The sequence below is a fragment of the Rhineura floridana genome, chromosome 2 (assembly GCF_030035675.1).
Source record: "Rhineura floridana isolate rRhiFlo1 chromosome 2, rRhiFlo1.hap2, whole genome shotgun sequence".
Taxonomy (NCBI): domain Eukaryota; kingdom Metazoa; phylum Chordata; class Lepidosauria; order Squamata; family Rhineuridae; genus Rhineura; species Rhineura floridana.
In genome coordinates, this window is record NC_084481.1 from 126107890 (window position 1) to 126134483 (window position 26594).

Genomic DNA, 26594 nt, shown 5'->3' on the forward strand with positions numbered 1-26594 from the left:
TTAAAGATCCAATTACTCAATTCCTTTGGGGAAAATGTTGGGAGATTACTAGGAGAAAGGTTGTAAGTATCCATTAACATTAAAACAGTGTGGGCCCAGCCACCAAATTGAAGTTGTTCTTGCCAACATAATTTAACAATTGAGAATTCATCAAGGTGGGAGATTTTCTTCCAGAATCTTAATGCCGCGGAATCTATTTTGGCTTTCAGTGGGGGGAGGCCTGTTTCCGCTCTCACATGGGAAAAAGATGCACCACGTGGAAGGCCCAAAATCTGTTTCAAAAATAGATTTTGTAGAGGTTCTAAAATTGACTGAAGAGCATGGCCCCAGATTTCTGCCCCATATAGCAATTTGGGGAGGGCTTTAGCAGTAAAGATTTTTATCATCGGTGCTATTAATTGACCCCCCCCGGGAATAGAAAAACCTTTTTAATTGTCCTGTTATTCTGGCGCTTGCTAATTTAATATCTTCCGCCTGGGGTTTCCACGAAAGGTTATTGGTCAAAATTATACCTAGGTATTTAAACATATGAACTTGGTCTAAAGAGACCCCATTTAAAGTCCAAAGATTTTTGGATAGCCTATTCTTCCCACAGATCATGACTTTAGATTTCGAGTGGTTTATCTGTAGGTGGTTCACTCGGCAATACTTCTCTAAAGAGACTAGCATTATCTTTAGGCCGATCTTATTTAGAGAAAATAGGGCCAAATCATCTGCATATAATAGCGCAGATATTATTTTTTTTACCAATTGATGGAGGGAAAAACTTAAAGAGAAGATAATGTAGGGATTATGTCGTTAATAAAATAATTAAAGAGGAAAGGGGCCAGAATGCAGCCTTGCTTCACCCCTTTCAAAGACAGAATTTCCTGTGATAAAGCGCCATTTCTGCCCAGGCGTACTCTTAGGGTATTAGATTGATGTAAAGATCTTATTAACCATGCCAGTCTCTTGTCTACATTAGATTGGTCCAATTTATGCCACAATAGCTCTCTATCGAGTCAAATGGTGCGGCAAAGTCTATAAACGCTATATAAAGTGATGAATTTTTTCCTTTTTGGGCTTTTGAGATTAAATGCTGCAGAATATAGACTTGGTCTATCATGCTCCTGCCTTTTCTGAATCCCGCCTGTTCTTGGTGTATGATCGTGTATTTAGTGTCCCAGTCGACCAATTTGTTCAAGAGAAAGTGCCCATATAATTTAGCTGTAACATCAAGGAGGCTGATAGGTCTATAGTTTCGGGGGTCTGATGGATCCCCTTTTTTATGAATAGGTACTATGATACTAGTACTCCAGCCTTTGGGGAAATCCCCAGTATTATTGATGTATGTAAAAAGATTTGCTAAGAGGGGTGCCCACCAGTCAATTTCAAGTAAGAACAGCTCAGGTGGCAACATGTCCTCACCAGGGGCTTTATTTGGATGGAGCATTGAGATCAGATCTCTTATCTCAGTGCATGTAACTGGTGGCCACGAAGGCAAATCCGCCTTCTCGCTTGGGAAACCGGGCTGGGGTGGTGAAACTGAGCCAAAAAGGGCAGTGAAATGTGTTACCCAAGTATCTGGAAGGATCAGGGGAATAGGAATAAAATCACATTGAGAATGACCTCCCTGGACCAGTCTCCAAAACTGCTGATCTTTTTTATGTAGCAAGGCTTGGCCTAGATCCCTCCACTTATTTGCGAAGAAGGCTCATTTCTTCTCTTTTAAAAGGCATTTATAAGCCCTCTTCAGGATTAATGTTCACTCAAAAGTCCCATTGATTTTCAGCACAATCCTAACTATGCCTACTCAAAAGTAAGTTCTACTGAATTCAATGGGGTTAGTTCTCAGGTATGTGGAATTAGCATTGAAGTTTTACTCCCAGAAAAAATATTATTGGGAAAGTTTTCAAAACAGGTTATGAATAAGACAAATAAGCTGCCCTCTTCCACAGTCCTGTAAAATTTAAACTTTGTTTGAAACCTTAATTAGAAAAGTGTAACACTGAAGCATATACACTTTTTAAAACTTCTGTTGAAAAATTATTTGAAAAATAAAAGTATAATATACAATTTTTGCAAGTAATTACAAAAACCTTACATGTACACTTTTATGTCTACCAAGATCCTTCTGTGATCTTCTGTTGTGCAATCCTATGCATGTTTACTCAGAAGCAAGTCCCAATCCTGTACAGAGAAAGTACTCTTTATGCTGCTGAAAGCTATATATTTACTGAATTCCTGATGTGAAAGGAAACAGGAAAAGGAAACTATTCTCAGAACCTGAAATGAGGTTTAGCTCTTACTATTGTCAATCACAATCCTGACTTCTTATTGGCTAAAAACCTGAAACGGCAGGGATTAGATTAGAGAAGAATTTAGAGCAACTAACAGAAGTTGGGGGGGGGGGAGTGGCTGACATTTTGGAGTATATCTCGGGAACCAGACCACCTAGAAACTTAATTTTTTTAAATGAAAGCTGAAAGTCCAGAGATTAAGGTGAGTCACCCAGACACCCAGAGAGGACCCAAAAAAACCAGAGTCTCCGGCTGAAAGTTAGAGGTCTGGTAACCCTAGTTGGTTAACAGGTAGCTGTGTCCAGTTAATCTCACATCAGGCATGCTTTGACACCTTTTGGGTGTTGGGAGATGGGCTGTGGCTGTGTTAACCACCACCCAATTTATCCATCTCCCTGCCAGACAGAACATACTTGGTATTTTGTATATTCAAGTGGAAACATGACTTCTCTGCTAAGACAGAATAAAAAATAAGAGATTCTGGGCCCATGTTGCATCTTCTTCCTCACTCTCCGCTTCAAAGCTAATGAGAGATGCAAAGTGGTTTACATGAACAGACCTGGCTCGCCTCAGGCAACAGTTTCCTTATAATTGCTGTTGGGTAACAGAAGCTGGACCAGTAGAATACCATGGCGCTTTTGCAAATTGGTTTTAGCCCCAGGCTTTTCTGCACAGATGATAAAAGGTGGAAACAGCTATAGCCTTCTGTTCCTTCTCACACGTCTGACAGTGCCCAAATATTAAGGCAGTATCCATAGTTAGTGCTAAAAAATGTTATGAGGTGGGTATGACAAGTGAAAACACCTCCGAGCTTAGCACTCACCCTATCCTTGTTGTCTAGGTCATCAGTGAAGCATTACCCGAGAAAACAATTTGTGTATTCATAGGATAAATATGCATTCAGCACAAGTTTGAAGAGAGTTTTTTAAAAAAATCCTTATAGTGTAGTTATGATGGTTCAAACATTATTATTATTATTCATTTATATTCCAGTTACAAAAATTAAAACAAATACAGTTAAAACATAAATAAAACATACAGAAGTTATGATTAAAATGTAATTAAGCTAACCATAAAATTAGAGCCATTTAAAACATAGCGATTAAAAAAACACAGCATACAAATCAATAAAAGCACCCTATTTAATAATAGCCCTTGCAGTCAGTTCCCAATGTCTATAACCTCAGGTTGAATGAAATCATGTGCTCTTAGGGTTTTTTGAATATGTAACATTTTAAAGGTCAGACTGCACAAGGTGCTCAGTCAGGTGTAATCTTTTCCCCACAATGCAGTTGCAGAAGTGGAAATCTTATGTGGGAGAGTGGCTTCTCGATCCTTCACTTTCTGGGACTTTTAGCAGGAAAACCATCCTGCTCCCTCTCCAGCCTTTTGTTCCCTGCAGTAGGGAAGAAGAGACAGGCAGGTTTGCATGCGTATGCTTTCAGTTTGGGGGTGGGTAGATCATGTTGCATGGCAAACTGGTTTTTCAGCAGAAAGGTGCTGCTGTGGCAATATTTCTGTTGCTGTTACAGTAACTGCTTCATTGAATTTGAGGTGAAAGGTTTTCAGGGGAGAGGAACCTGAAGTAGGTAGAAGACAGCGGAGTGGTGATAAAACACTCCGTGACTGGTCTAGAGATAACAGCTCAGGAAGAGTGGGCTTATTTATTTTTGCACTCCTCTCTTTGTTAAGAGCAAATACATTACAATTATACATCTTGTTCTTTAAAATGACTTCTGTTTCAAGAGCAACTTTTCTAGTACAGTTCTCTGGCATAATAATATTGTAGCGACTTAGACCTCTATTCATGTGCTTAAATCAAAAGTGGTGATACACTAATCTTCTGTTCAGCATATTTCCTTATCTCTAACTACTGCAGTTTCTGGCAGTGGCACAGTATTACATGTCTGATGCAAAGCACAGTTGGGCCCCACTCATATGGCGGGTTATGTTCCGGACCCCCTCTGAAAAGCAAAAACTACTGAAAAGCGGAACTCATTGAATGGTTCGCAACGCCCGAAAACCGCCATAAAAGTGGAACAAGCGCCATGTGAGTGGGGCTTTAATCTAATTGCATCTAATTGAGACAGTCGCATTAGCGAAGCGCTGTAAAGCGAAGCTCCGTAAAGCAGGGCCCTACTGTACACAATATTCAAACATGTGTGTGTTACTATATTCTCTGTCTATCCCAGCCTTTTCCAACTAGTGGGCCACCAGATGTTGTTGGACGACAACTCCCATCAGCCTCAGCCAGCATTGCCAATGGTCAGGAAAGATGGGAATTGTGGTCCAACAACATCTGGTGGCCCACTAGTTGGGAAAGTCTGGTCTATCCCTTCTGTATTCCCATAATAAAATCATCAGAGTTTGATATTCTTGGGCGCTATTTGTTTTCAAGGTTTATATACTGCCCTTCAGTGTAGAAATCGTTGTAGAAATCACTAGTGTCATTGGCAGTACATGATGGATGCAGCACTGGACAAGGAGCTGGAAAATGTATTGCTGGATTGAATCTGCTAATGTGCCTTTGGGTAAGTCACTTAACCTCCCCTACGTATCTTGTTTCATTTTTCATTTATCCATTTATGGGTTACATTGAATCCAAGGCACAGTCACATAACTTAAGCGAGCCTTCACTAGCGTAGTGCCCTCCAAATGTTCCCATGATCCACAGCTGGCATGGTGAATGGTCAGGGAAGATGGGAATTCTGGTCCAAAATGTCTGGAGGGCACCAAGTTGGGTAAAGCAGTATTAGAGCATTCCCTAGCTAGCCTTAAAAGAACCACCTCATGCAAAAACGTTGGAAGGAACAAACAGTAGAGGCCAAAACCATGTTGGAATTGTTTAAGAAATAAATCTGTGTACAGCATTTTGGGATTTTTTTCTCCTCCTTTTTTCTGGAAGGAACAAACAGCAAGAAATTGTCTTTTGACAAAACCGAACATATGGCTGTAGAAAAAAGGTGATGGCATTCCTTAGAAACTGAAGAACACTTTTTTCAAAGTGTGGTTTCAGTATCATTTGCTTTTCTATTGGAGATGTAACAAACTGGCCACCCCACTTCTTCCTGATACTTAAAACAACTCCACCTTTCTGGCCTATTTGGTTTTTTAATAAATAAAATCCCTAATTGTTTAAGGAAATCATATCCATACTATCCATGATGGGCATCAACACTGGGAAGATGACATTTCAAACAGCTACGCTGCCTGCTTTGACAGATTTTGTATGACTTCGCTACAGTAAGGGACCATATCGGCAAGTGCTTATACTGGGCTTCCCTCGGCTTAAGCATAAAGAACAGATATGAGAAGGTGTAACTGTATATCACTAAGTTTCAAGGGTGGAGATGGTTATACCTAAATCAGGAGGCACACACATATTTTATACATAATTGTACATCAACGTATGTGCACATGCAGACACACACATATAATATCATAAGTCATTGAGTCACTTTTGCTATTACAGCATGTGTGTAAGCTGTCACAGCAATTTTGTCTGCAAGAAGATAGATTATGTCCCTGAGAAATGAAAAAAGAAACAAACGTAAAGCCCCAGTCCAAAGAACTACAGGAGGAGCAGGTGGCTGTATGCCTCCTCCTGCACTTACTGATCCATAGAGCAAACTGCCATGCAGGGACTGGGAGGAAATAAGGCATGAAAGGGGTGTTGTTGTACCTGTGCAGTAGCATTTTCCTTGGCTAGGCCAGCTGAAGCAAGAGACTACCAACAACTTGGGAACATCAGCCTGACCCCCATGGGTGTATAAATGCCCATATACTATTTATCACTTCGTTCTGGCATGGCTCAACCGTTTAGCTTCCACTCCCTTTCCCTTGTTGGTCCTGCTTTTTCATTTGTAACCCTGAGGGCAAATTCTGGGCCTGTATAATCTGCAGTGTTATTGCTTTGTGTCCTCACTAATTCAGCATTGTCCATATGATGTTGCAAGCTAGTACGGATTTTCATATTCACAAATCCGCATTAGAAACACCACTGAAAAACCAATATGCTTTCCTGTATCAATAATCAATTGCATTAACGTCCATGAGCTCGGAAGCAATGCTGCAGACTTTCCTGCAACATGTGGTCCATGGCCGTTTCTCTGTCATATGCCAATCCCTTGTCTCCTTCCCCCCTAATAGTCAGTTGCATATCCGGTACTGAAGTTGGATCCGCCCTCTGTCCACACCTCCTCCTTTCTTACAGTTCATTCCTGCTTCTGATACTGAACTAGGGTACTTCCTTCTGGCTTCTGTAACTGTATCACATTGGGTTGTGTTATTTTAAAAAAAAAACACTACTATTTTGCGATCAAACATAAAAATCAAATGTTTAATGAATAATATTCCCACTTAAAAGCTATTTTGCGGTATTATGCAGACAATTCATTGAAAACGCGGAGTTTAAAGGAGGAGGTTTTCACCTGAGCTTCATTGGGCTGATAGGGGGGAAGGAGAGGGGGAGAAGAGCAAGCTCTAGTACTTTAATGTGATATTGATCTTGCAGCCAATCCAGCAGCAGGCAAATTCTCTCTTTTCCCACCTAACAGCTGATGGGGATTGGAGGGGGAGCCAAACATACCAAAGAGCCTCTCTCTCTCTCTCTCTCTCTCTCTCTCCCTGTGTGTGTGAGTGAGTGTGTATGTGTGTATGTGTGTGAGCGCAAGCACTGTAAGTTGTGTTCTTTTCCTCCCAGCTTGAAACTGACTAATCTGGATCCTCCCTGTCAAGAATGCTTGAATGTAACATGGCTCTTGTGCAAAGAATTGTAGGATTTCACCTTGTCCAGAAATGAGGCCTCTGTGTGAGAGCAAAGATTTTGCAGTAGACATATTTGAAGTCTGACACTCATATGATAAATATATGGCTCAGAGGGCACCACACTGGTCCAACACCTTAACCATTACACCACACTGGCTCTCAAATCTTTATAATATATGCTGTTTATTCATATCTTGCACACTACAACTAATTAAATGCATTCTAGGTGACCTTAGCCGTCACTGTAGAAACAGAAATATATATATCGGCATGAAAGAAATTGCTGGATATCCATTTAACATTAAAGTATATTCACTAATAGGAAAAATTGAGAACATACCTATAGCCTGTTGGAAGTGGGGCAAGAGCAACTCCTGTTTTGTTCTTTTGTTTGTGCTCCAGAAGGAAGATAGAGCTAGGGTCCTCCAGATGGAGAGGCTTTGTTTACCTTTACCTGTGATGCTCTGACTGACTTCCTTCTGTCGCTAGACTGTGATGCCTTTAAGGAAGCTTACCTGCCCCTCCTCCTTCCGCCCTTTCCACTCCTTTGTCCTCCGGCTGTCCAGGAGAGAGGAGACTCCCTTTGTCTCTGCTCTCTCTGCGAGCATGGGGCTTACTCCTACACCTGGGAGTTATGCCTCCAACTTAGCTAGTTAGTTAGAACTAGCTATGCTTTTTCTATATACTAAGTCTCCAGTCTCAGTGATGCTGTTGCAGGGTAAAAGCCTGCTTTCTTAGGCAAACGTATGCACACGCTGGCACACTCGCATTTCAACATCTGCTGTTACTCTCTGCTGCTGTGGTGCTGCTTTTAAATGAAATTAAGCAACACAACTACACACAGTGCAACAAGGGTTATGGGCCCAGCCTACAAAATTGAATGCAAGTTGTAGCTGAAGCTGAAAGTGCTGCAAGTAATTTACAAGGGAGACTTTGAGTTAGAAAGAAAAGTAGAACAGAGATAGAAGAGATGGCTGAGGTATCTTTGCTGTAGAGACGCATTCCAAAGCTGGAAAAGGATAACTTCGAATTATGGGACCTGAGATTTAAAGCGCTCCTGGAACGAGAAGGGCTGGAAGGAGCCCTGACTGATCCTGAACCCTCGGCTGAGGATGCAAACGCAAGGGCTGCATGGACACGTAACAATGCAAAAGTAAAAGCTCTTCTTATTTCTGCTCAGATCAAGGTTTGAATGTCTGTGCAGGCTGCAGAAGTGTTAAAGAATTTTATGAGAAGCTACAGGGAGTCTATACCAAGAAAACAAAGAGCCATATTTTATATTTGTACAAAGAGTTGTTTTCTCTGAAAGAAACTAATGAAAGAGGAAGCCTGAGTAAATACATAGAAAAGTTTTCAGAACTTTTAGCAAGATTGGAAAGGTGTGGCAGAGTACTTGATGAAGTTTAGTTTAGAGAAAAGGCGGGTCAGAGGAGACATGATAGAAGTGTATAAAATTATACATGGCATTGAGAAAGTGGATAGAGAAAAGTTCTTCTCCCTCTCTCATAATACTAGAACTCGTGGACATTCAAAGAAGCTGAATGTTGGAAGATTCAGGACAGACAAAAGGAAGTACTTCTTTACTCAGCGCATAGTTAAACTATGGAATTTGCTCCCACAAGATGCAGTAATGGCCACCAGCTTGGATGGCTTTAAAAGAAGATTAGACAAATTCATGGAGGACAGGGCTATCAATGGCTACTAGCCATGATGGCTGTGCTGTGCCACCCTAGTCAGAGGCAGCATGCTTCTGAAAACCAGTTGCCGGAAGCCTCAGGAGGGGAGAGTGTTCTTGCACTCGGGTCCTGCTTGCGGGCTTCCCCCAGGCACCTGGTTGGCCACTGTGAGAACAGGATGCTGGACTAGATGGGCCACTGGCCTGATCCAGCAGGCTCTTCTTATGTTCTTATGTTCTTAAGAATTAAAGAAAGGATTGCTTTTAAGCTCTCTTAATCAGGATCATAAGTTAATTTGCTGTGTACTAGAGAATTCTGAACAAGACCTGAATCAGATCATATCGTATTTAAAGGACCAGGACTTTAGAGAACGGCAGGGAGAGAAAGGTCTGTCTCAAGAAGAAAACCTTGCTGGAGGGAGACATGAAAGGGACAAAAGAATGAGTCTCCACCTGAATCTACAAAAGGGCATAGACAAACACAGCAACAGGGGTTTCATATGCAAAACTCCAAAGCAGACAACAGGGAGGCCTGACTGTAAACAGAGGCCAGCTGAAGTGAGAGATGCCTCCAGGCAAACTTTTAAATGAAGGCAGAGAAAGGTGGGAAAAGAGGATTTTAGCTTCTATGTGCCTCATGAAGGAAAGAGTGATCCTAAAGGCAGATTTTTAATTGACTCAGGATCGACCTCACATGTAATAAATGATAGAAGTCTGTTTATAAGTTTTGAAAGTCACAAGCAAAAGATATTGACAGCGTCTGGAGATGAAATTTTCTCTGAAGGCAGAGGAAATGTCCAGTTATTGTGTAAAGTGCCAGATGGACGGAAATTGGTGGAATTTAAAAGCTGTTTATATGTTCCAAACTTTAGAGACAATCTAATCAGTGTTACCAGGATATTACAATTTGGAGGAGAATTTCATATTAGTGGAGAATTTTGTCATGTTCTAAGTAAAGGAGTAATAAGTTGCACTGCAAAGGTGGAAAATGGACTTTTAGTTCTTGATTGCTTGGAACCCATGCATGCAAATGTGGTCAAGGAAACCAGTGATTCTCAATGCGTTCATACTTGGCATAGAAGGATGGGTCATGCCAACTTAACAAGAGTTGCTGCTCTTGAAAAAGAGAATTTGGCAAGAGGCATTAAAATGAAACAGTGCAATTGTACACAAACTTGTGAATGCTGTATTAAAACTAAAAGTGTGAAGCCAAAATTTCCTAAGAAAAGTGAGAGGAAAACCAAAAAGCCTCTGGAGTTAATTCACACAGATCTTTGTGGGCCAATGAGAATGCCCTCCCAAGGTGGAAATTTATACATGCTGACTTTTATAGATTACTACTCCAGGTATACTACAATGTATCTGATAAGGGAGAAAAGTCAAGTACTTCAAAAACTGAAGGACTATGTTAGAACTGTGTCCAACAAATTTGGCAGAAAGCCACAGATCATAAGATCTGGCAATGGAGGGGAGTATGTGTCTAGAGCTATGCAAGACTTTCTCCGTGAGGAAGGCATAGAGCACCAGACTACAGTCGCATACAACCCAGAGCAGAATGGGGTCTCAGAGAGAATGAACAGGACCCTTGAACATATGATTCGTTCCCTGTTGGATGATGCGCGGTTACCAAAGAGGTACTGGGGAGAAGCTGCAGTTACTGCCACTTACCTGCAGAACCGACTTCCTGCATCTGCAACCAACAAAACACCATTTGAACTGTGGCATGACAGGGTACCAAGTATGTCACACCTTCGTGTATTTGGGTGCAAAGCCTTTGTGCACATCCCAAAGGAAAAGAGATCCAAACTTGACAACACTGCCAGGGAAGTGATTTTTATTGGATATTCTCCAACGAAAAAGGGATACAGAGTAATAGATCCCCAAACTGGCAAGGTTGAAGTATGCAGAGCTGTCCATTTTGATGAAAGAAAGTGTGCACACCGACCAGAAGGGGCGCCACACCAATCAGATGACAGCAAAATGGAAGAAGCTGAGTTATTCTTCCACCACAGAAGGTATAACAATATACCTGCAGAGGAAGGTGAGGAGTCTGAGCCAGAAGGGGCAACAGAGCCAGAACAGGCAACAGAGCCAGAAGGGGCAGCCGCAGCACCAGCACCCAGACGCTGTGAACTCACCAACAGAGGTGTACCACCAGAGAGACTTGCTTACCTCATAAGAGATGAACTTCCAGAAACAGAGACATGGAAAGAGATTGATGCCTTACCCAAAGCCAAAGCTGAGAGGAGGAGGCAGCCAGCCAAGCAAGAGCTGGAATCTCTACACCAAAGTAAAACTTGGGCACCAACCAAGCTTCCTCAAGGAAAGAGAGCTGCAGGCTACAAGAGGAAATTCAAGAAGAAGCCAAATGCTAAAGAAAAGCCTGCATATGAGTACTGTTACCAAGCCAGATGTGGTGGTAGCTGTGGGATACCTGTGCTGAAGAACCAGCTCACCAACCAAAAGGGACTGGGAAGCAAGCAAGGATGCAACAGACTCTTGGAGTCAGAAGGGGTGAGTTCACGCACCAAGTATATATACATGAAGCACCCACCTACCTCAGGGGACTACTCAAGATGGAGTATTGTCCAACAGAAGACATGACTGCAGACGCTCTCACGAAGGCGTTGGGCAAAGTCAGACATTGCAAGCTGCGAGACAAGTAGAATCTCGTAGACTGAACCAAACACTCATTGAGAAGGGGTTTTGGAAGTGGGGCAAGAGCAACTCCTGTTTTGTTCTTTTGTTTGTGCTCCAGAAGGAAGATAGAGCTAGGGTCCTCCAGATGGATAGGCTTGTTTACCTTTTACCTGTGATGCTCTGACTGACTTCCTTCTGTCGCTAGACTGTGACGCCTTTAGGGAAGCTTACCTGCCCCTCCCCCTTCTTCCCTTTCCACTCCTTTGTCCTCCGGCTGTCCAGGAGAGAGGAGACTCCCTTTGTCTCTGCTCTCTCTCCGAGCATGGGGCTTACTCCTACACCTGTGAGTTATTCCTCCAACTTAGCTAGTTAGTTAGAACTAGGTATGCTTTTTCTATCTACTATGTATTTCTCTAAATAAAGTAGCATTTCTTACTTTACTAAGTCTCCAGTCTCAGTGATGCTGTTGCAGGGTAAAAGCCTGCTTTCTTAGGCGAACGTATGCACACGCTGGCACACTCGCATTCCATCATCTGCTGTTACTCTCTGCTGCTGTGGTGCTGCTTTTAAATGAAATTAAGGAACACAACTACACACAGCGCAACATAGCCAATAGATATTTCTATCTTTAAAAAGCAGGGAAATTGGGCAGCTGTAGTGAGGCAAATGCTATATTAGACTGCATTAACAGAAGTATCGTTTCCAAATCGCGTGAAGTATTAGTTCTCCTCTATTCAGCACTGGTTAGGCCTCATCTTGAATACTGCATCCAGTTCTGGTCTCCGCACTTCAAGAAGGATGCAGACAAACTGGAACAGGTTCAGAGGAGGGCCACAAGGATGAGCAGGGGACTGGAAACGAAGCCCTATGAGGAGACACTGAAAGAATTGGGCATGTCTAGCCTGGAGAAGAGAAGACTGAGGGGAGATATGATAGCACTCTTCAAGTACATGAAAGGTGCCACACAGAGGAGGGCCAGGATCTCTTCTTGATCATCCCAGAGTTCAGGACATGGAATAATGGGCTCAAGTTGCAGGAAGCCAGATTTCGACTGGACATCAGGAAAAACTTCCTAACTGTTAGAACCATACGACAATGGAACCAGTTACCTAAAGAGGTAGTGGGCTCTCCGACACTGGAGGCATTCAAGAGGCAATTGGACAGCCATCTGTCAGGAATGCTTTGATTTGGATTCCTGCATTGAGCAGGGGGTTGGACTTGATGGCCTTATAGGCCCTTCCAACTCTACTATTCTATGATTCTATGACATGTTACCAGATTCTTCCAAGCTACACAGGAAGTGGATTGGACTGTGAAAAACCAACCCATATGGTGTTTGCATTTTTACAAATTTGTAGGGCAGTACAAAATCTCAGGGAGGAGGTCAGGTCTCCTGCTCCCCTGGCGCATTCACTATAGCTGCCCAATTTCCCTGCTTTTTAAAGTTTGATAGAAATATCTGTTAGCTAAAGGTACATTCTTAAACCGCAAGGGTTTTTTGCCTGTTAGTGAATTTATATTACAAATCAGATGAATGTTGCCAATCTATATTCTTCTGGTAAACCTGACCATTTTATAATGTGACTTCTCTACCCAGCCAGCAAGAAGGAAGTACATTTGGTTGCCTGCAGTATAAGTAAAACCTTTTTATTCTGCAGTTATTATAATGGGTAGAGCAGGATTGGGTGCCTATTGCTAAAGGGTGAAATAACGAGATAACTTAAAGTGATCTGAAAAACTATCTACCTTAAATTACTCTTTTAACTTTTAAAGAGTCACTTTATTCACAGTCATAGTGTTTATTTTTTCTTCTTTTGCTTGAGTACTTGGCAAAGGATGAAAATACCCCTAGAGGAATAGAAACAATGCTATGTACACTAAAGTTGGCTGGCTGGCTGGCTGGCTGGCCACCTACCTGTAATTCAGGTTTATTTACTGATTTTCCCAATGTGTGTAGCTCATCATGAGGCCTTTTCAGGGTTCAGTGACTCCCAAGCATTTAGCAAATTTGGTTTTTCCTGCATTTGAAAAAGAAAGGACAGTTAACCTTAATTTTGATTTTAAAAAATTACATTATTTATTTATTTTATTTATTTTAATAATTTATACCCCACCCTAGTTCATACTTTAGTTATAGGAAAAACTGAAAATAGCAACTGTTCCAAACTATGATTTTTAGGTGCTATGGATTTCTCTCTCTCTCTCTCTCTCTGAAAAGGTGTATTGTAAACCCACCATTCAGAAAGCTTTCTTGCATGTTTATCAATAATTTTTGTACGTTTATCAAGAGCCAGTGTGGTGTAGTGGTTTGAGTGTTGGACTACGACCTGGGAGACCAGGGTTCGAATCCCCACACAGCCATGAAGCTCACTGGGTGACCTTGGGCCAGTCACTGCCTCTTAGCCTCAGAGGGAGGCAATGGTAAACCCCCTCTGAATACTGCTTACCATGAAAACCCTATTCATAGGGTCGCCCATAAGTCGGAATCAACTTGAAGGCAGTCCATGAAAGGAAGTCTATTATGCAATAAATATGTTATGAAGTTAAGGACTCATGGTGCAATCCAACTGCTATTTATGCCGGGCTAAGGGGAATTGGAAATGATGGACCCCTGGCTCCACCAGCAGAAGCCCGTCATCCTGGCTCAGCCATGGCACAGCCACAACCCAGCCAGCTCAGCCAGGGATCCACCAGGGAAGCCCAGCCTGGTAGAAGGGGAGCAGTCGTAAGCAGGGCCAGTTCCAAGGGGCAGCCAGGTGGGGCACTGGCCTGAGGGCCCCTGAGGCTACAGGAGCCCCTGAGGGGCCCCTCTGCTCCCCTTGCGCAATTCGCGGCAGGATTGCTGCTGCGGATCGCAGGGTGAGAGCTTCAGGGCTCTGCCATTCCCTTCCTTAACTTACCTTGTTCTGCGGTTGTGCACACAGTGGTGCCCTTAAGAAAGATGGCGGCTGAGGTTTTCCTAAGGGGCTGAAGCCTCTGCCGCCATCTTGGCTGATGGCACGCATGCGTGCTGTGCGTTCGCATCCCTGCCATGAACCAAGATGGCGGCAGAGGCTTCAGCTCCTTAGGGAAACCTCAGCCACCATCTTTCTTAAGGGCACTGCTGCGTGTGCAACCACAGAACAAGGTAAGTTCAGGAAGGGAATGGCGGAGTCCCGAAGCTCTCGCCATGCGCGAGCCACGGAAGGGGAGCGCTGGGGCCTGGGGCAGGCTTTTGCCCAAGGGCTCCAGTGTGTCTGGGGCTGGTCATGGGCATGCACACACGTGTATGTGTGTGTGTGCACATGCGTGCCAGGGCCCAGGGCAAGCTGGTGCCCAAGGGCCCTGGAATGTCTGGGGCTGGCCCTGGTCCTATGGCCCCAAAAAGGGGCATTTTGGGGGCGTGCTGGAGGAGGGGCTGTGGGTGGGAGAGGCATAGCTCACGTCCAATTTGTGTTTGGAGTGCTCCTGCAGGTCCCAATCTGGGCAAAAGTTATGCTGGAGAAAAGGTTGGTCTCAGAAAATAAATTGCAATGGAAGTCTACAGAGGGTGCTTACTTCTCAGTGGGAGTATTTGTTAAAGGTGGATTTTACTTTTCAGTCCCTGTGTGCAGCTCCCAGTTTAGCCAGCGTTCAGCCAGCCAGGAGAGTCTTGAATGGCAACTGGATGCTGCGTCCTTCTCGCCGGCTCCTCTTCTGCCGGCACCCCTTCCACCAGCTCCCCCTGAGTTGGATTGCTCTGCCCATCTCACTGACTTCAACAAGAAAGTTTTGCATATTGTTCTTAGCACCACTCTCCCTAAATGCTTAACTATGTTTGCACTGTAATGTGCTCTTACTCTGTTTCTAAACCTTTTTTTTTTTTGTATTGGTGTTGTCTTGATACAGGATTAAAACTGATTTTTTGAGAAAATAAGCTCCACACAAGCTTTTAACTTCTTAGATACAGCATAAACTATTTTGTTTGTTTATTCCTTTTGGTATCTTTTTGCTCACTGCATCCTTAACATCCTTTTTTCTTATGAAACAAAAAAATATGCCACTCATTTAATTCCTGGTGTTCATACTAAATTTCATGTTAACTTGACCTTTACAAAGCCTATTATGTAAGTTAACACACTCTCTGCATGGAGGAGGAATTGGAGGGTGAGAAGGCCACTGCCTTTCCTTTCCCTGGCCCTCACATGCTCTCCATCAGGGAATGGGGGTGAGATTGCCTGGAGCTATGCACCTCCCCCCTTCAGAAAGTGTCCCACCTAGAAATGTTGCTGCTGCATCTGACTCACCTGATCCTTACTTGTGATTTCCAGCACTTAAATCTAGTAATAACATACTCCTTTCTTTCTTATTAGTGTTTATTAGAAAGAAGTTTATTTGAGGTTTCTTCTTATCCCAGACAAATGTATTGACCAGTTGTTGCCAAGAACTCATTTTTATTGCTACTATTCTTGCTGATTTTTAGATGATTTCAGCTTTACAATTCTCCCTTAGCTTTCTCTCCATTATATCAAAACTGAATGTCTGTAAATCTCAAACATTTGAGAAAACATTTCCCAAGAATTTTAGCAGTTTATGTTTAATCTGAAATGTAGTCACAACTTCCAATAAAATCAGTTCTTGTGTTTTGAGATAAAAAAGGAGTAATTCTTTTCCCTATATGAAACCCCAAGACATTTCTAAATCTTGCCACAATTTCTAATATGTTACCCTCTTCTTGTACTATAATAAAAGACAGTGGGATTATTTATTTATTTATTTTTAGCAAGCCTACCTACATGATTAAATTGTATCAGTGGAAGAAATTGTATGCTATTGCCACCTCGTGTCAGTATTAGGCAGCAGTCCTATACATACTTGAGATTAAACACAATAGGGCTTACATTTGAGAAGACTGCACTGTTAATGACATTGATACATTTTTAAAGATAAGATTTTTCCATTATCTGCATTGTAAAAAAGATTGCAAGGTGACAAATGTTGTAGGATGACTTATTATTGATGGAACAGTATGAAAATAACTTTTTTGTATTATAAGAACTACATATAATTCTAAAGCAATCACAGAATCATAGAGTAGTAGATTTGGAAGGTGCTTATTAGGTCATCAAGTTCAACCCCCTGCTTAATGCAACTTAAAGCATACCAGACAGGTATCATAGTTCCTAGTCTAGTAAAAGGTATCTTATTTCCCAATTTTAACTCTTATTTTATAATCCTATAGAATACCCTTCTACAAATAACTGGACAGCTGTTTATATTTCAGATCAGTCTGGTATAGTTCTGTGCTAGGTCAGCTCAGGACTATAATTCGTGATAATTAAAAACAGTCTGGTTTTTTTTCTCCTCCATTTGTCTGCATCTTTTAAATTTAAAATATAGCAAGCAAGACAGCCAAATATACTTAGCTGGGACATAACCAGGGCTTTGATACAGGGACCTGACCCAAACCTGAACTAGGAAGCAATAATTGGTTCAGGGAGGGTTCCCACCCCTGGGGGGGGTTTCCATCCCCCTAAACCTAAAATACCTCAGCTGCCTTGAACCTCACCTACAACTGAACCACTGAACACAAAGCCCAGTAACTGAGAGTGGCTTGATAATCAGAAGCTCAAGAGGACCCTTTGAGAGCAGTGAGAGAGGGCCTCTTACTACCCCAGCCATAAAGATGCAGACGAAAGAGGTGTTTCCCAGGAAACCAACAGAGAAGAAAAGAAGGGGATAGGCACGAGAGAGGTTTGGAAACCAGTAGTTTTCCTGTTTTTTACCTTAACCCCAGGTACAAAGTACTTCTTTCAAAGGAAATTAAGAAAAGTCAGTCTAACAAAACTGTGCTATAATTTGAAATTTTAATGACTTACATCTTCCAAATGATGAACTGTGTGTGGCTAGTTTTTCAGTCAGAAAAGTCTGGCTAATTCAGAGAATGACTCCCCCTCAGCGCATGCAAAAATTCCAAGAAGCAAGAGACATTTGGTCAAAATATGGCCCATAAATGTACTAGTGTTGCCTACCTTTATTCTTTTATGAAAGAGCATCATCTCAAATGAAAGTGAAAATAGGATCATAAGAATCCCCCTTGTTGGTTGATGGATTGGGCCAAATCTATCAAGTCTAGCCTTATCTTTCCAGTAGCAGCCTGCCAGAGGGATGCCTATGAAGAACCTTGGAAGCAGGACAAGAAGATGTTAGCTATACAGTACTGCTAATTTAAAAAAAGAATTCATGGAGGATGTGTGGGTGTTGAGGATTTGGCAGGACTTACGAGAAGACAGGTTGGGTCTGTTTGTGTCCAGCTGAGAAGCTTTATGGCTGTTTAGCTCTTTCACTCATGCCTCTCACAAAATTCCTGTCCTTTATAAAGCTGTGAAGTAATAAGGAAAACAACCAACAAACAAGCAGAGGAAGACACTGAAGGTCAGCCCAAGGAGGTTACACAATGTGCTAGGTGGAAAAACTGGTGGATGAAGATGAGCAAAGACTAGGGATGGGTTCTGTTTACTCGGTAATCGGGTTTGCCATTGGATTATCCATTACTTCTAATATTCTCTATCTTTGCTGAGAGGACTTAGGAGTCACAACTTTCCATGGCTATTTTCCAATTTGTTTTTTTTAAATCTGCTTTGAAATCATTGATAGTGTGAGCATAAACATTTATCGATCTTAACTTTCTATGTCAGCTCTTGAAATGTGTATTCCCTTTCACTCATGTCATTGAGTGTATTGGGCAGGTGGACAGGGCTGTTGTAATCTGTTAAATGAGATTTGTCAGGTCTGCAGTGGAACAGGCAGGGAGCAAAGGAGGAGAGAGAGAGAGACCTCCAGGGATCTCAGTGTTGTTCCATAGTGATGGAGCTAGAAGGAATCCCAAATCTGAGGCAGCCAGCTTCAATAAGGGAAAGAGGCTGGCCACTGCTATTCTTCTAAGGAAATGGCAAGGAGAAGGATCACCTGAGCCAAGATGGCTTCCCCCACCTGCCTCCCTCCCGACATGCGTGAATGGTGCAGACCAGCTTAATGCCTGTGTGGCTTACCTATTTCCAGCAGGCAGAGGATTGGCTCCTGCTCACCCATTCATGTAACTTGCCAAGCTGAGGGTACCTCACTCACTTTCCCCCTCTCCTTCCTTGGCCTGTGTGTGTGCTAGCGATGAGCTCAGTTTTCAAAGTAATTTAATTGCAGGGGTAAGGATTTTTCTATGAATATCTTAGGAAAGCAGGAGAGGAGAAGATACTGACTTGAAGTTGGGCAATTATCTACCTAAATTGCACTTGAAAAGGAATGTAAACAGGCAATCATTACAGAGTTCAGAATAAGCATCAATACCAGTGGAGATTCATGAATAAATAGCAATTATAATATTGATAATTCTCCACAAAGCAAATAAATAAATAAATATCAGAGCAAATTGGAAAAAGGATAAGATAACGAAAGAAAAAGGAATCAGATCATTAACGACCACAAGGAGGCCACACTTAAAAATGTAAAAAAGTAGAGGATTCCATCCCTAGCAAAGACCAAGGCATTCTGGGCATACCAAATATGGAGAGTGAGATTGAAAAATGTGAGACACAGCTGTGATCAGGCTGCCAGGTGCCATTTGTTTATTTATTTGGAAGCATTTCTAAACCGCTTAATATTTTAAAAATCAAAAATACATTAAAACAGTATTATAAAAACAGCAACAGGAATTCCAAAATACTAGGGTCTAGTCTTTCTTATTTTTAATATTTTTATTAAGCTAGAAAGATCCATTACTACATTAATCAAAAATACACATAAGAAATGCCAATAAATGCAAATCAAATTTCATCACCTTAGCAAACAATTTACAATATAGAGATCTTAGTAATTAGCCATTCATTTAGTATTAATAATTATAATAATGATAGATAATTATTATTTATAAATAATGAGTAATAGTACTTTATTAATAATAATTATAATAATTATCATGAATTATAATTAGTAATTTATGGCAGCAGATAATTTATTCCTAGATCTTTTATAGCCAGCTCTCTTTTAATATAAGCTATTGTTGGAGCCCATTTTTCCATTTCCTCCTTCAATATTTTATAAGGTCACAGTAGGGCAGTCAGTTTTATGACTTTCAACTATTCCCAAATTTTCCTAACGAGTTCTGTTTTCCTTAATCCTTTTTCCTGTTTCCACATTTTAGCAAAGAGTATCCTTGCAATCGTTATTATATATAAAACCTGTGACTGATGTTTCTAAAAACGTTTCTCTTGCCCCTGCATGCAATTTAAAAGATATAGCAAAGGATCTACAACCAACTGAATGTTGAACATTTCTTTCCCTATTTATCTCACAATTCTCCAAAAACCTCTTGCTTTTCTACAGCCCTATATATGCAAAAATCTCCTTTCTGCTCCTAACAGATTCAATGCTTTCTGTCTCTAGTCTTACTTATCATTTTATTTTTCCAAGGGGTCCAATACCATTGAGTTGCCATCTTTATACAATTCTCTTTCTACAATGTTGAAATTGAGTATTGGACCTTTTTTGGAATGTGAACTGCCATACTTCTTTGGGAATCTCCATATTCAGATGTTTATTCCATTTTTGCATAAAATGGTGTGGGTTTGCTCTAGAATTTTTCTTAAACACCTGGTGTTGAACCAAAGGTATCAACACCTTTGATAAAGGTCTGGATCTCTCAGTCTCTAATAATATCTCAGATAAGGTCTTTTCTTTCCAAATCAGCTGATGGAGGAATGTTCTTACCTGTATAAGCTGAGAAAAGGGGGGGGTCTTGTTTTAGCCTAACTTTTACTTGTTTCACCGTTTTGTCTCCTTCTAATCCTGAAAAGTCTCCAGCTTTATATTCTTCCACATTTTAAAGTTTCCTAACTGGCCCTTTAAGTTAAATATTTAATCATATATTAAAGAAGCCAGGGAACAGGTATTAGGCAATAATTGTTTATTTTGGTCCCATATCTCCAAACAGGTATTTATTATGTTGTTCCTCCTCTACATACAAATTTTCTTTCTTTTATGCTTATCCATAATAAGTTCATAATTTTAGTTATAACTGAAAGTTCTTGCAGTGGTCTATTCTGATTCTCTGTTGTATCATTCCACTATATCAGCCAAACCAGACCAGCTGTATCAAAATAGCAGCTCATGTCAGGGAAGCCTAACCTGACCTCTCTTTGAGTTTCCTTCCCCACTTTTTTATACTCTGGGTTTATTTCCTTTCCATATAAATCTGTATATAATTCTTTTCCATTCTGTTATGACTGATGTTGTTCTGGGTACTAACTAATTTTGAAATAAAAATAAATTCCTAGGGAGGACATTCATTTTTAGGATATTTATTCCACCCAGTAAAGAGTTACTTGCCTTAACCCAACTTCTTAAGTCATCTTGGGATTGTTTTTGGAGATTGTGATGGTTGATCTTGTACAGCTCCTCCAATTTTTTTGTCATATATATTCCCAAGTACTTCACCTTTTTAGATCGTTTAATTTGTTTTACCTAATTCTCCTTCACTTTCTTGTTTCTAGGATTCAGGGAAAGTAGTTCACTTTTAGATACATTAACTTTATATCCCAGAATTACGGCATAATCATGCAGTTCTTCTCCAAACTTTTCTGCTGATCTTTCCACATCTGTTAAGAATACTACCATGTCATTGGCATATAGGCTTATTTTATATTCAGTGTCCCCAGTAAATATACCTTGTACATCTGTTGTCTAATTCTTGCAGCTAACAGTTCCAGTGACAGTACAGAAAGCATCCCTGACAGGGGTCATCCCTGCCTTGTTCCTCTTTTCAGGTGCAGTGTAGCTGAGTTTTGTCCATTAATAATCAGATTTGATGTTGGGGAACTATAGATGATATCTATCCACTTGGATAATTTATTCACAAATGGAAATCTTGCCATACATTGCCTCAGAAAAGGCTGCTCTAGCCTGTCAAAACACTTTTCCTGCATCAAGAAAGACACAGACAGCTGGAATCTTGTTCTTACTAGATTTATAGGGTCTAGTCTTATGAGGCAGTGTGGGCAAAAGAGGTGTCTTCACAAGGCTTACCTATTACCTAAACATCCTGTGGAGATCTGTAAATCTCCTTACACCCCAGGTAAGAAAAGAACAACTCATGAGATCATAAAATACAGGTGGGGAGCATCAAAGCTAAAGTGTTTCTTCCATCCTAGTATACATTGACAATTAAAATTAAAAGAAGAATTGAGGCCCTTAAACAGTTGAATTGGGACAGAAACTGAATCATGCCTCTTATGCTCTGATGTTATTCTGCCAAAGCCCATTAACTGAATTTGTCTCAAAAGGACTGAGAGACATCTCTTTATGTGATTGCTTCTTTTTCCATATTCTAAATATCTTTAGGTTTAAGATATTTCCCCCAACCACCTTTCTTTCCTCTTATACACTATCATACTTAGGTTTTATCATGCTTATGCCCTAATGTATTCCATGCTAGAATAGTGGAACTGTAATGTGTTAAGCAATATATTATAGTCTTAGAAATATTCAATTTCAGGCACATTGTTGCTATTAAACAATCTTTGCTGCTATAGTGATTATTTGCCAGCAGTGTTAAGGTCAGAGGAACATAGGGAAACTCTCTTCCTTTGTTGCATAAGAACTGCCTTGACCGGGGGAAGATAGAGTCTGTGAATTAATGGGTAAAGGATGGCCCCCTTTGTTAGTAGAAAGCCACTTTGCAGTGGTCTGGAATAGTGGAAGGATGGCACCCCCTACACCTATGTACACCTACTCATATTGAGCTACATGTTTGAATAGTAAACATTCATCAGGTTTCAAAATCAGCACAGACTTCCTGTGAATCTAATTTCTATAAATTTCCTAATTCAGATACCTCCTATGGTGCCCCCAAAATGTCAGTGTGGTGCAGTGGTTAAGGCATTGGACTATGACCTGGGAGACCAGGGTTCAAATCCCCACACAGCCATAAAGCTCACTGGGTGACCTTGGGCTAGTCACTGCCTCTCAGCCTTAGAGGAAGGCAATGGTAAACCACCTCTGTATACCGCTTACCATGAAAACCCTATTCATAGGGTCGTCATAAGTTGGGATCGACTTGAAGGCAGTCCATACTGTACTATCGCAGGCACCATAGAAGATATCTGAATTAAATATTCTCTCAAGAATCCACAGTGCATATGAACAATGCAGACTCTTTGCTCTGTCTCAGGCTGTCCTACACTGAACACCCTCACCCTCTTATGTCCATATTTCTCTGGATGCCAGGAGTTTCTCATTGTGAGCAATCACAGTAGTAGCTGATGTAGATGACTTTTTTCTTATTGATGAGGGAATGTGTCTGTGCCATTTTGTGTTTCTGTCTCTTTTTCTACCCTTTTAGATTTGGCAGCCATTTTGTGTCCCCCTCCCCTGCAGTCATTTTGTGACTGGCACCCATAGCATTTTCTCAAAATTCCAATTCTGTCCACTGGCCTCAAAAGGTTGGTAATCCCTGCAGAGAGTCAAGGAGATAAAAACAAGGGGAAATTGCTTCATTTAAAAAGAGACAGTATATTGTGGAGAAGGGGAAGGCAATTGAGCTACAGTGATGGGAAGGAGAGTAGAGTGGGCATCAAGGACAGTAGACCCAGCTGATCGATTGTAAGATGTTTTTAAAGATGTTTTGCTTTAAAGATGTTTTTAGCGATTTATCACTTGTTGTTTGCCACCTTGGGCTTCCCTTAGGAGAAAGGGTGGGATATAAATTGATGGTGATGATGGACTGGTCCTCTGCACTTACAACATCTAAATATTGGCAAGATCTTACAAGTTCCTGGACATGTTCCTGTTATGTATGTTAGCCAAAGCTTGTTATTGTTGACTGACCGAAACAGAATGTATTAATGAACTGCCTTTAATGTTTCTTCCTCTTTGGAAACACTGAAACAATTTGGCATGGCTTGTCACTTTGTTGTGGGCCATTTGGACACAGTCCTGGCTACATGTCTATTTTATGAGGCTCCCCAAGGGGACATACTTTGTGAAAAGACAATGCAATCTTTTTGGAGCCAAGCCCTTGGTGTGCACAGAGAGCATCGTCCACCTGCACCTTCTTATTGATGTATGTCCATGGAGACTAGCCAGATCCCAGGCACCACTGCAGTTTGGTATGCCTTATTAGAATGGTTAGTTTCAGTTAATTTCCAAGAAAAATATAACAGCCTTACAGATTGAGAGGAAATGTTTTATTTAGGTCAGCCTTTCCCAACCAGTGTGCCTCCAGATGTTGTTGGACCACAACTCCCATCTTTCCTGACCATTGGCAATGCTGGCTGAGGCTGATGGGAGTTGTGGTCCAACAACATCTGGAGGCACACTGGTTGGGAAAGGCTGGTTTAGGTAGTAGCCTTACAGGCTGAGATGGGGGAGGGAAGTAAAAATCTCATTGACAAGGCAAAGGATGGCTTTGTTACACTACAAGGAAGTGTTACTACAGGAAGTGGTACAGGTAGTCTTATGCATTATTGTTTCATGCTTCTGGTGTAATGTGCGAAACAGCAATTTGTGCTTCTTTCATGTCTTTGCTATGTGTGATTTAATGAAAGTTTGATAAGAGTGAGTCAGAGACAGTGAAGATTTGGCTTGAGTTTCAGAGCTTTTCAGAACAATTCATTTGTGAGCAATTTAGCTCTTAAATTAGTATTTTTCCAGTTTCTCTTGAGTTTAGGGTGCAATTAAACATTACACTCAACATGTACTATTGTCAGAAAATAGTAATGATTATGTAATTTGACATCGTTAAACATGTTACTCATATGTTTTTATAGTGGCTCTTGACTTATTCAAATTGTGTTTGTGTTCCCTCCAACTCACCAATAGGCAGTGTGTGTGCCTATTATGAATTGAAATAGGGACTCTGAAAAGACAGGAAACAAAAATAAAGATTAATAATAAAAGGAACCATTAAAAGTTATAGAAGTCTGTACTGCGTTCAAACCAGTCATTTTCAGTAAGTACCTCCACTGAGGAACTGAAATTATCACAAGTCAGTTTCACACCCTGGAGCACTACTTAGAGCAAAAGTAAATCTTTATAATTTGAGACCACCTCTTCTCAACAAAATGAAGCATGTAATGTTCTATGTACTAAAAATAAAAGGAGAAATCAGCCTACTATGAAATTATTGAAGATATGAGAAGAATACAGAGAATGTCTTATAGTCTGTTTCTCACATACACACACTGAATTCTATCAATATCCTCCTTCACCAAAATCAACTTGTCAGAGGCAGGGTTGTCATTTTCTAGTTGAAATAATAGTTATAATCATAATTACTTTAACCAAACTTATTGCTGTGTTTCCTGGAATAAACATAGTAGAGTTAATATCTGTCTACTTCCAAACAACTACAGTTCAGTGTGTTCTTTCTCATCACTGAATAGAATGTATATTCTTAAAGAAGTCACTTTCTGGCTGATCTCCATGTGAATGCACTAATAAGTATATTAGCTTGTAAGCCACTTAGAGGTTTTTCACAATCAAGCGGTATATAACTTTTGTTAAATAAATGAACTGAAGGATCAGAACTACTAGGTGCACGAGAAGCAACTGAAAAATTAACTCACTGCATTTGAAAAATGAATTACCTTGTAGAAACCTTGAGAAATGAATTGCCTTGTGCAAACTTAAATCAAGAAACAGAAGAACAGTGTAAATGTATCTAATTAAAACAAGTTAAATCTAATGAAATGGTAATGATTGTGAAACATTTTTCATCTTTTATGATTTTCTCATAAACCTTGAGTCTACGGGCTTATCCAAACAGAGCGGGATAATCCACGGTTTCCATATTCGGTTTGTCATTTGATAGTCCTCACTTTGCCTTTTAGTTCGCTCTTTCCCAATTAAAAAAAAATGCTTTTTTGCAACCGCAACCGCAGCGGTAAGACCCCTACATTCTTTTTGCTTTTTCCAAGCTCCACCTCTAAAACCTCCCCCTATCAACCAATTGGTCAGCAAAAAAATTACGTATGCTTCTCTCCCCCTTTGCAACGAAGCACAATATGGCTGTAAAGGAGTTCTCACCTTGGAAGGAAAGGCTGCTGGTCGGTTTCACGCCTGCCTTGTTTGTATTTGCGATATTATGCTTAACTGAATGTATGCTTTTCTGCCTTTATTAATATTTAAGGAGATACACACGCTGGCAATTGCACTTATTTCTCCAAAAAAGCAGGAAACGTGTCACCCCCCTCCTTCTCCCTTTCCTTCCCACCAAGAATGAAATTGACAAAGTTTTCTGGAGCAGGCTTGAAACTGACCAGAAGCCCTTTTCTTGTTTGTATTTGCCATATTACACTTAAAGGAATGTATGCTTTTCTGATTTGAAGCAAAACCCCCAGCAAGTACAATGAAATTGACAAAGCTTTCCGGAGGCAGGCTGAAACCAGCTATCCCTCCTTTCTCGCTTGCTGTGCATTGCAGATCTCACCCAGAGTGGCTGCCCAGTTTGCAGGCTGGCAAAAAATAAAATGCATCTGCGCAGTAGTTGCAGACCCCCCCCAGCACCCTACCATTGCAATGATTGGTTCAATTTTCCCGGGCTTATTCTTGCACATGCGCAAAAGTGCAGATACGTGATTGGCTGGAATGAGGAGAAGGGGCAAGGGGAAACGCCCAAGAACCACCCATCAGCTGTAAAGTCCGCTGTATTGCATCCTAACTCCTGAAGGCACAGCAGATGATTCCCGATTTTAAACAGCAAATCGCATTTTTGCCGGTATTGCAAGGAGCGGATTTAACCCGCGAAAATGCGTAACAGCGCAAGACGTCATTTGGATGACCGAAAAATAACGAACACACATAGCGGGCATGTCACACATTTTGCAGTTGTCTGGATGAGCCCTACATTTGCCAAATCTTTCCCTTTCCTTAAAATTAAAACCTTCCTTGTTTCATTTCCAGGGAAAACACTGAATGAATATATGTAAAGTTATTCTTTTCCGTATAAATCCCAGAACATTGTGTAATCTTTCCTTGGATTGTTCGCTAAAGGGAGAAGATAAAATAAATGAGTTTATTCATAATTACTTCTTTGATCCAAATGTATATATTTTCACCAAAGGTCAATGTGGCTTTGGAATTTACAGCCTTTTATGTGATTAGCAGGCTGGTCAGCAGACTGTCAGACAGCAGGTCTTTATGAATACTACCAAGGAACGTACCAAGTTTGTATCCCAGGAAATCTTTGTTCTCAGTATTTTTCCTCACTCAGCTCTATGAACCAA

The 26594-nt window shown here is 41.0% G+C and overlaps 1 protein-coding gene across 3 annotated transcripts in view; it reads left to right on the plus strand.

Annotated features, from left to right (window-relative positions):
* The window catches only part of OVCH2 (ovochymase 2), a 108604-nt gene that overhangs the window by 20684 nt on the left and 61326 nt on the right, over positions 1-26594 (plus strand). For 2 of the 3 annotated variants that reach the window (XR_009760617.1, XR_009760618.1), the window contains exon 3: positions 4678-4810. The exons of the other annotated variant lie outside the window; for it this stretch is intronic. The gene's annotated coding sequence lies outside the window, so the exon portion shown is untranslated. The remainder of the gene's footprint in view (positions 1-4677; positions 4811-26594) is intronic. 3 annotated transcript variants of the gene reach the window in all.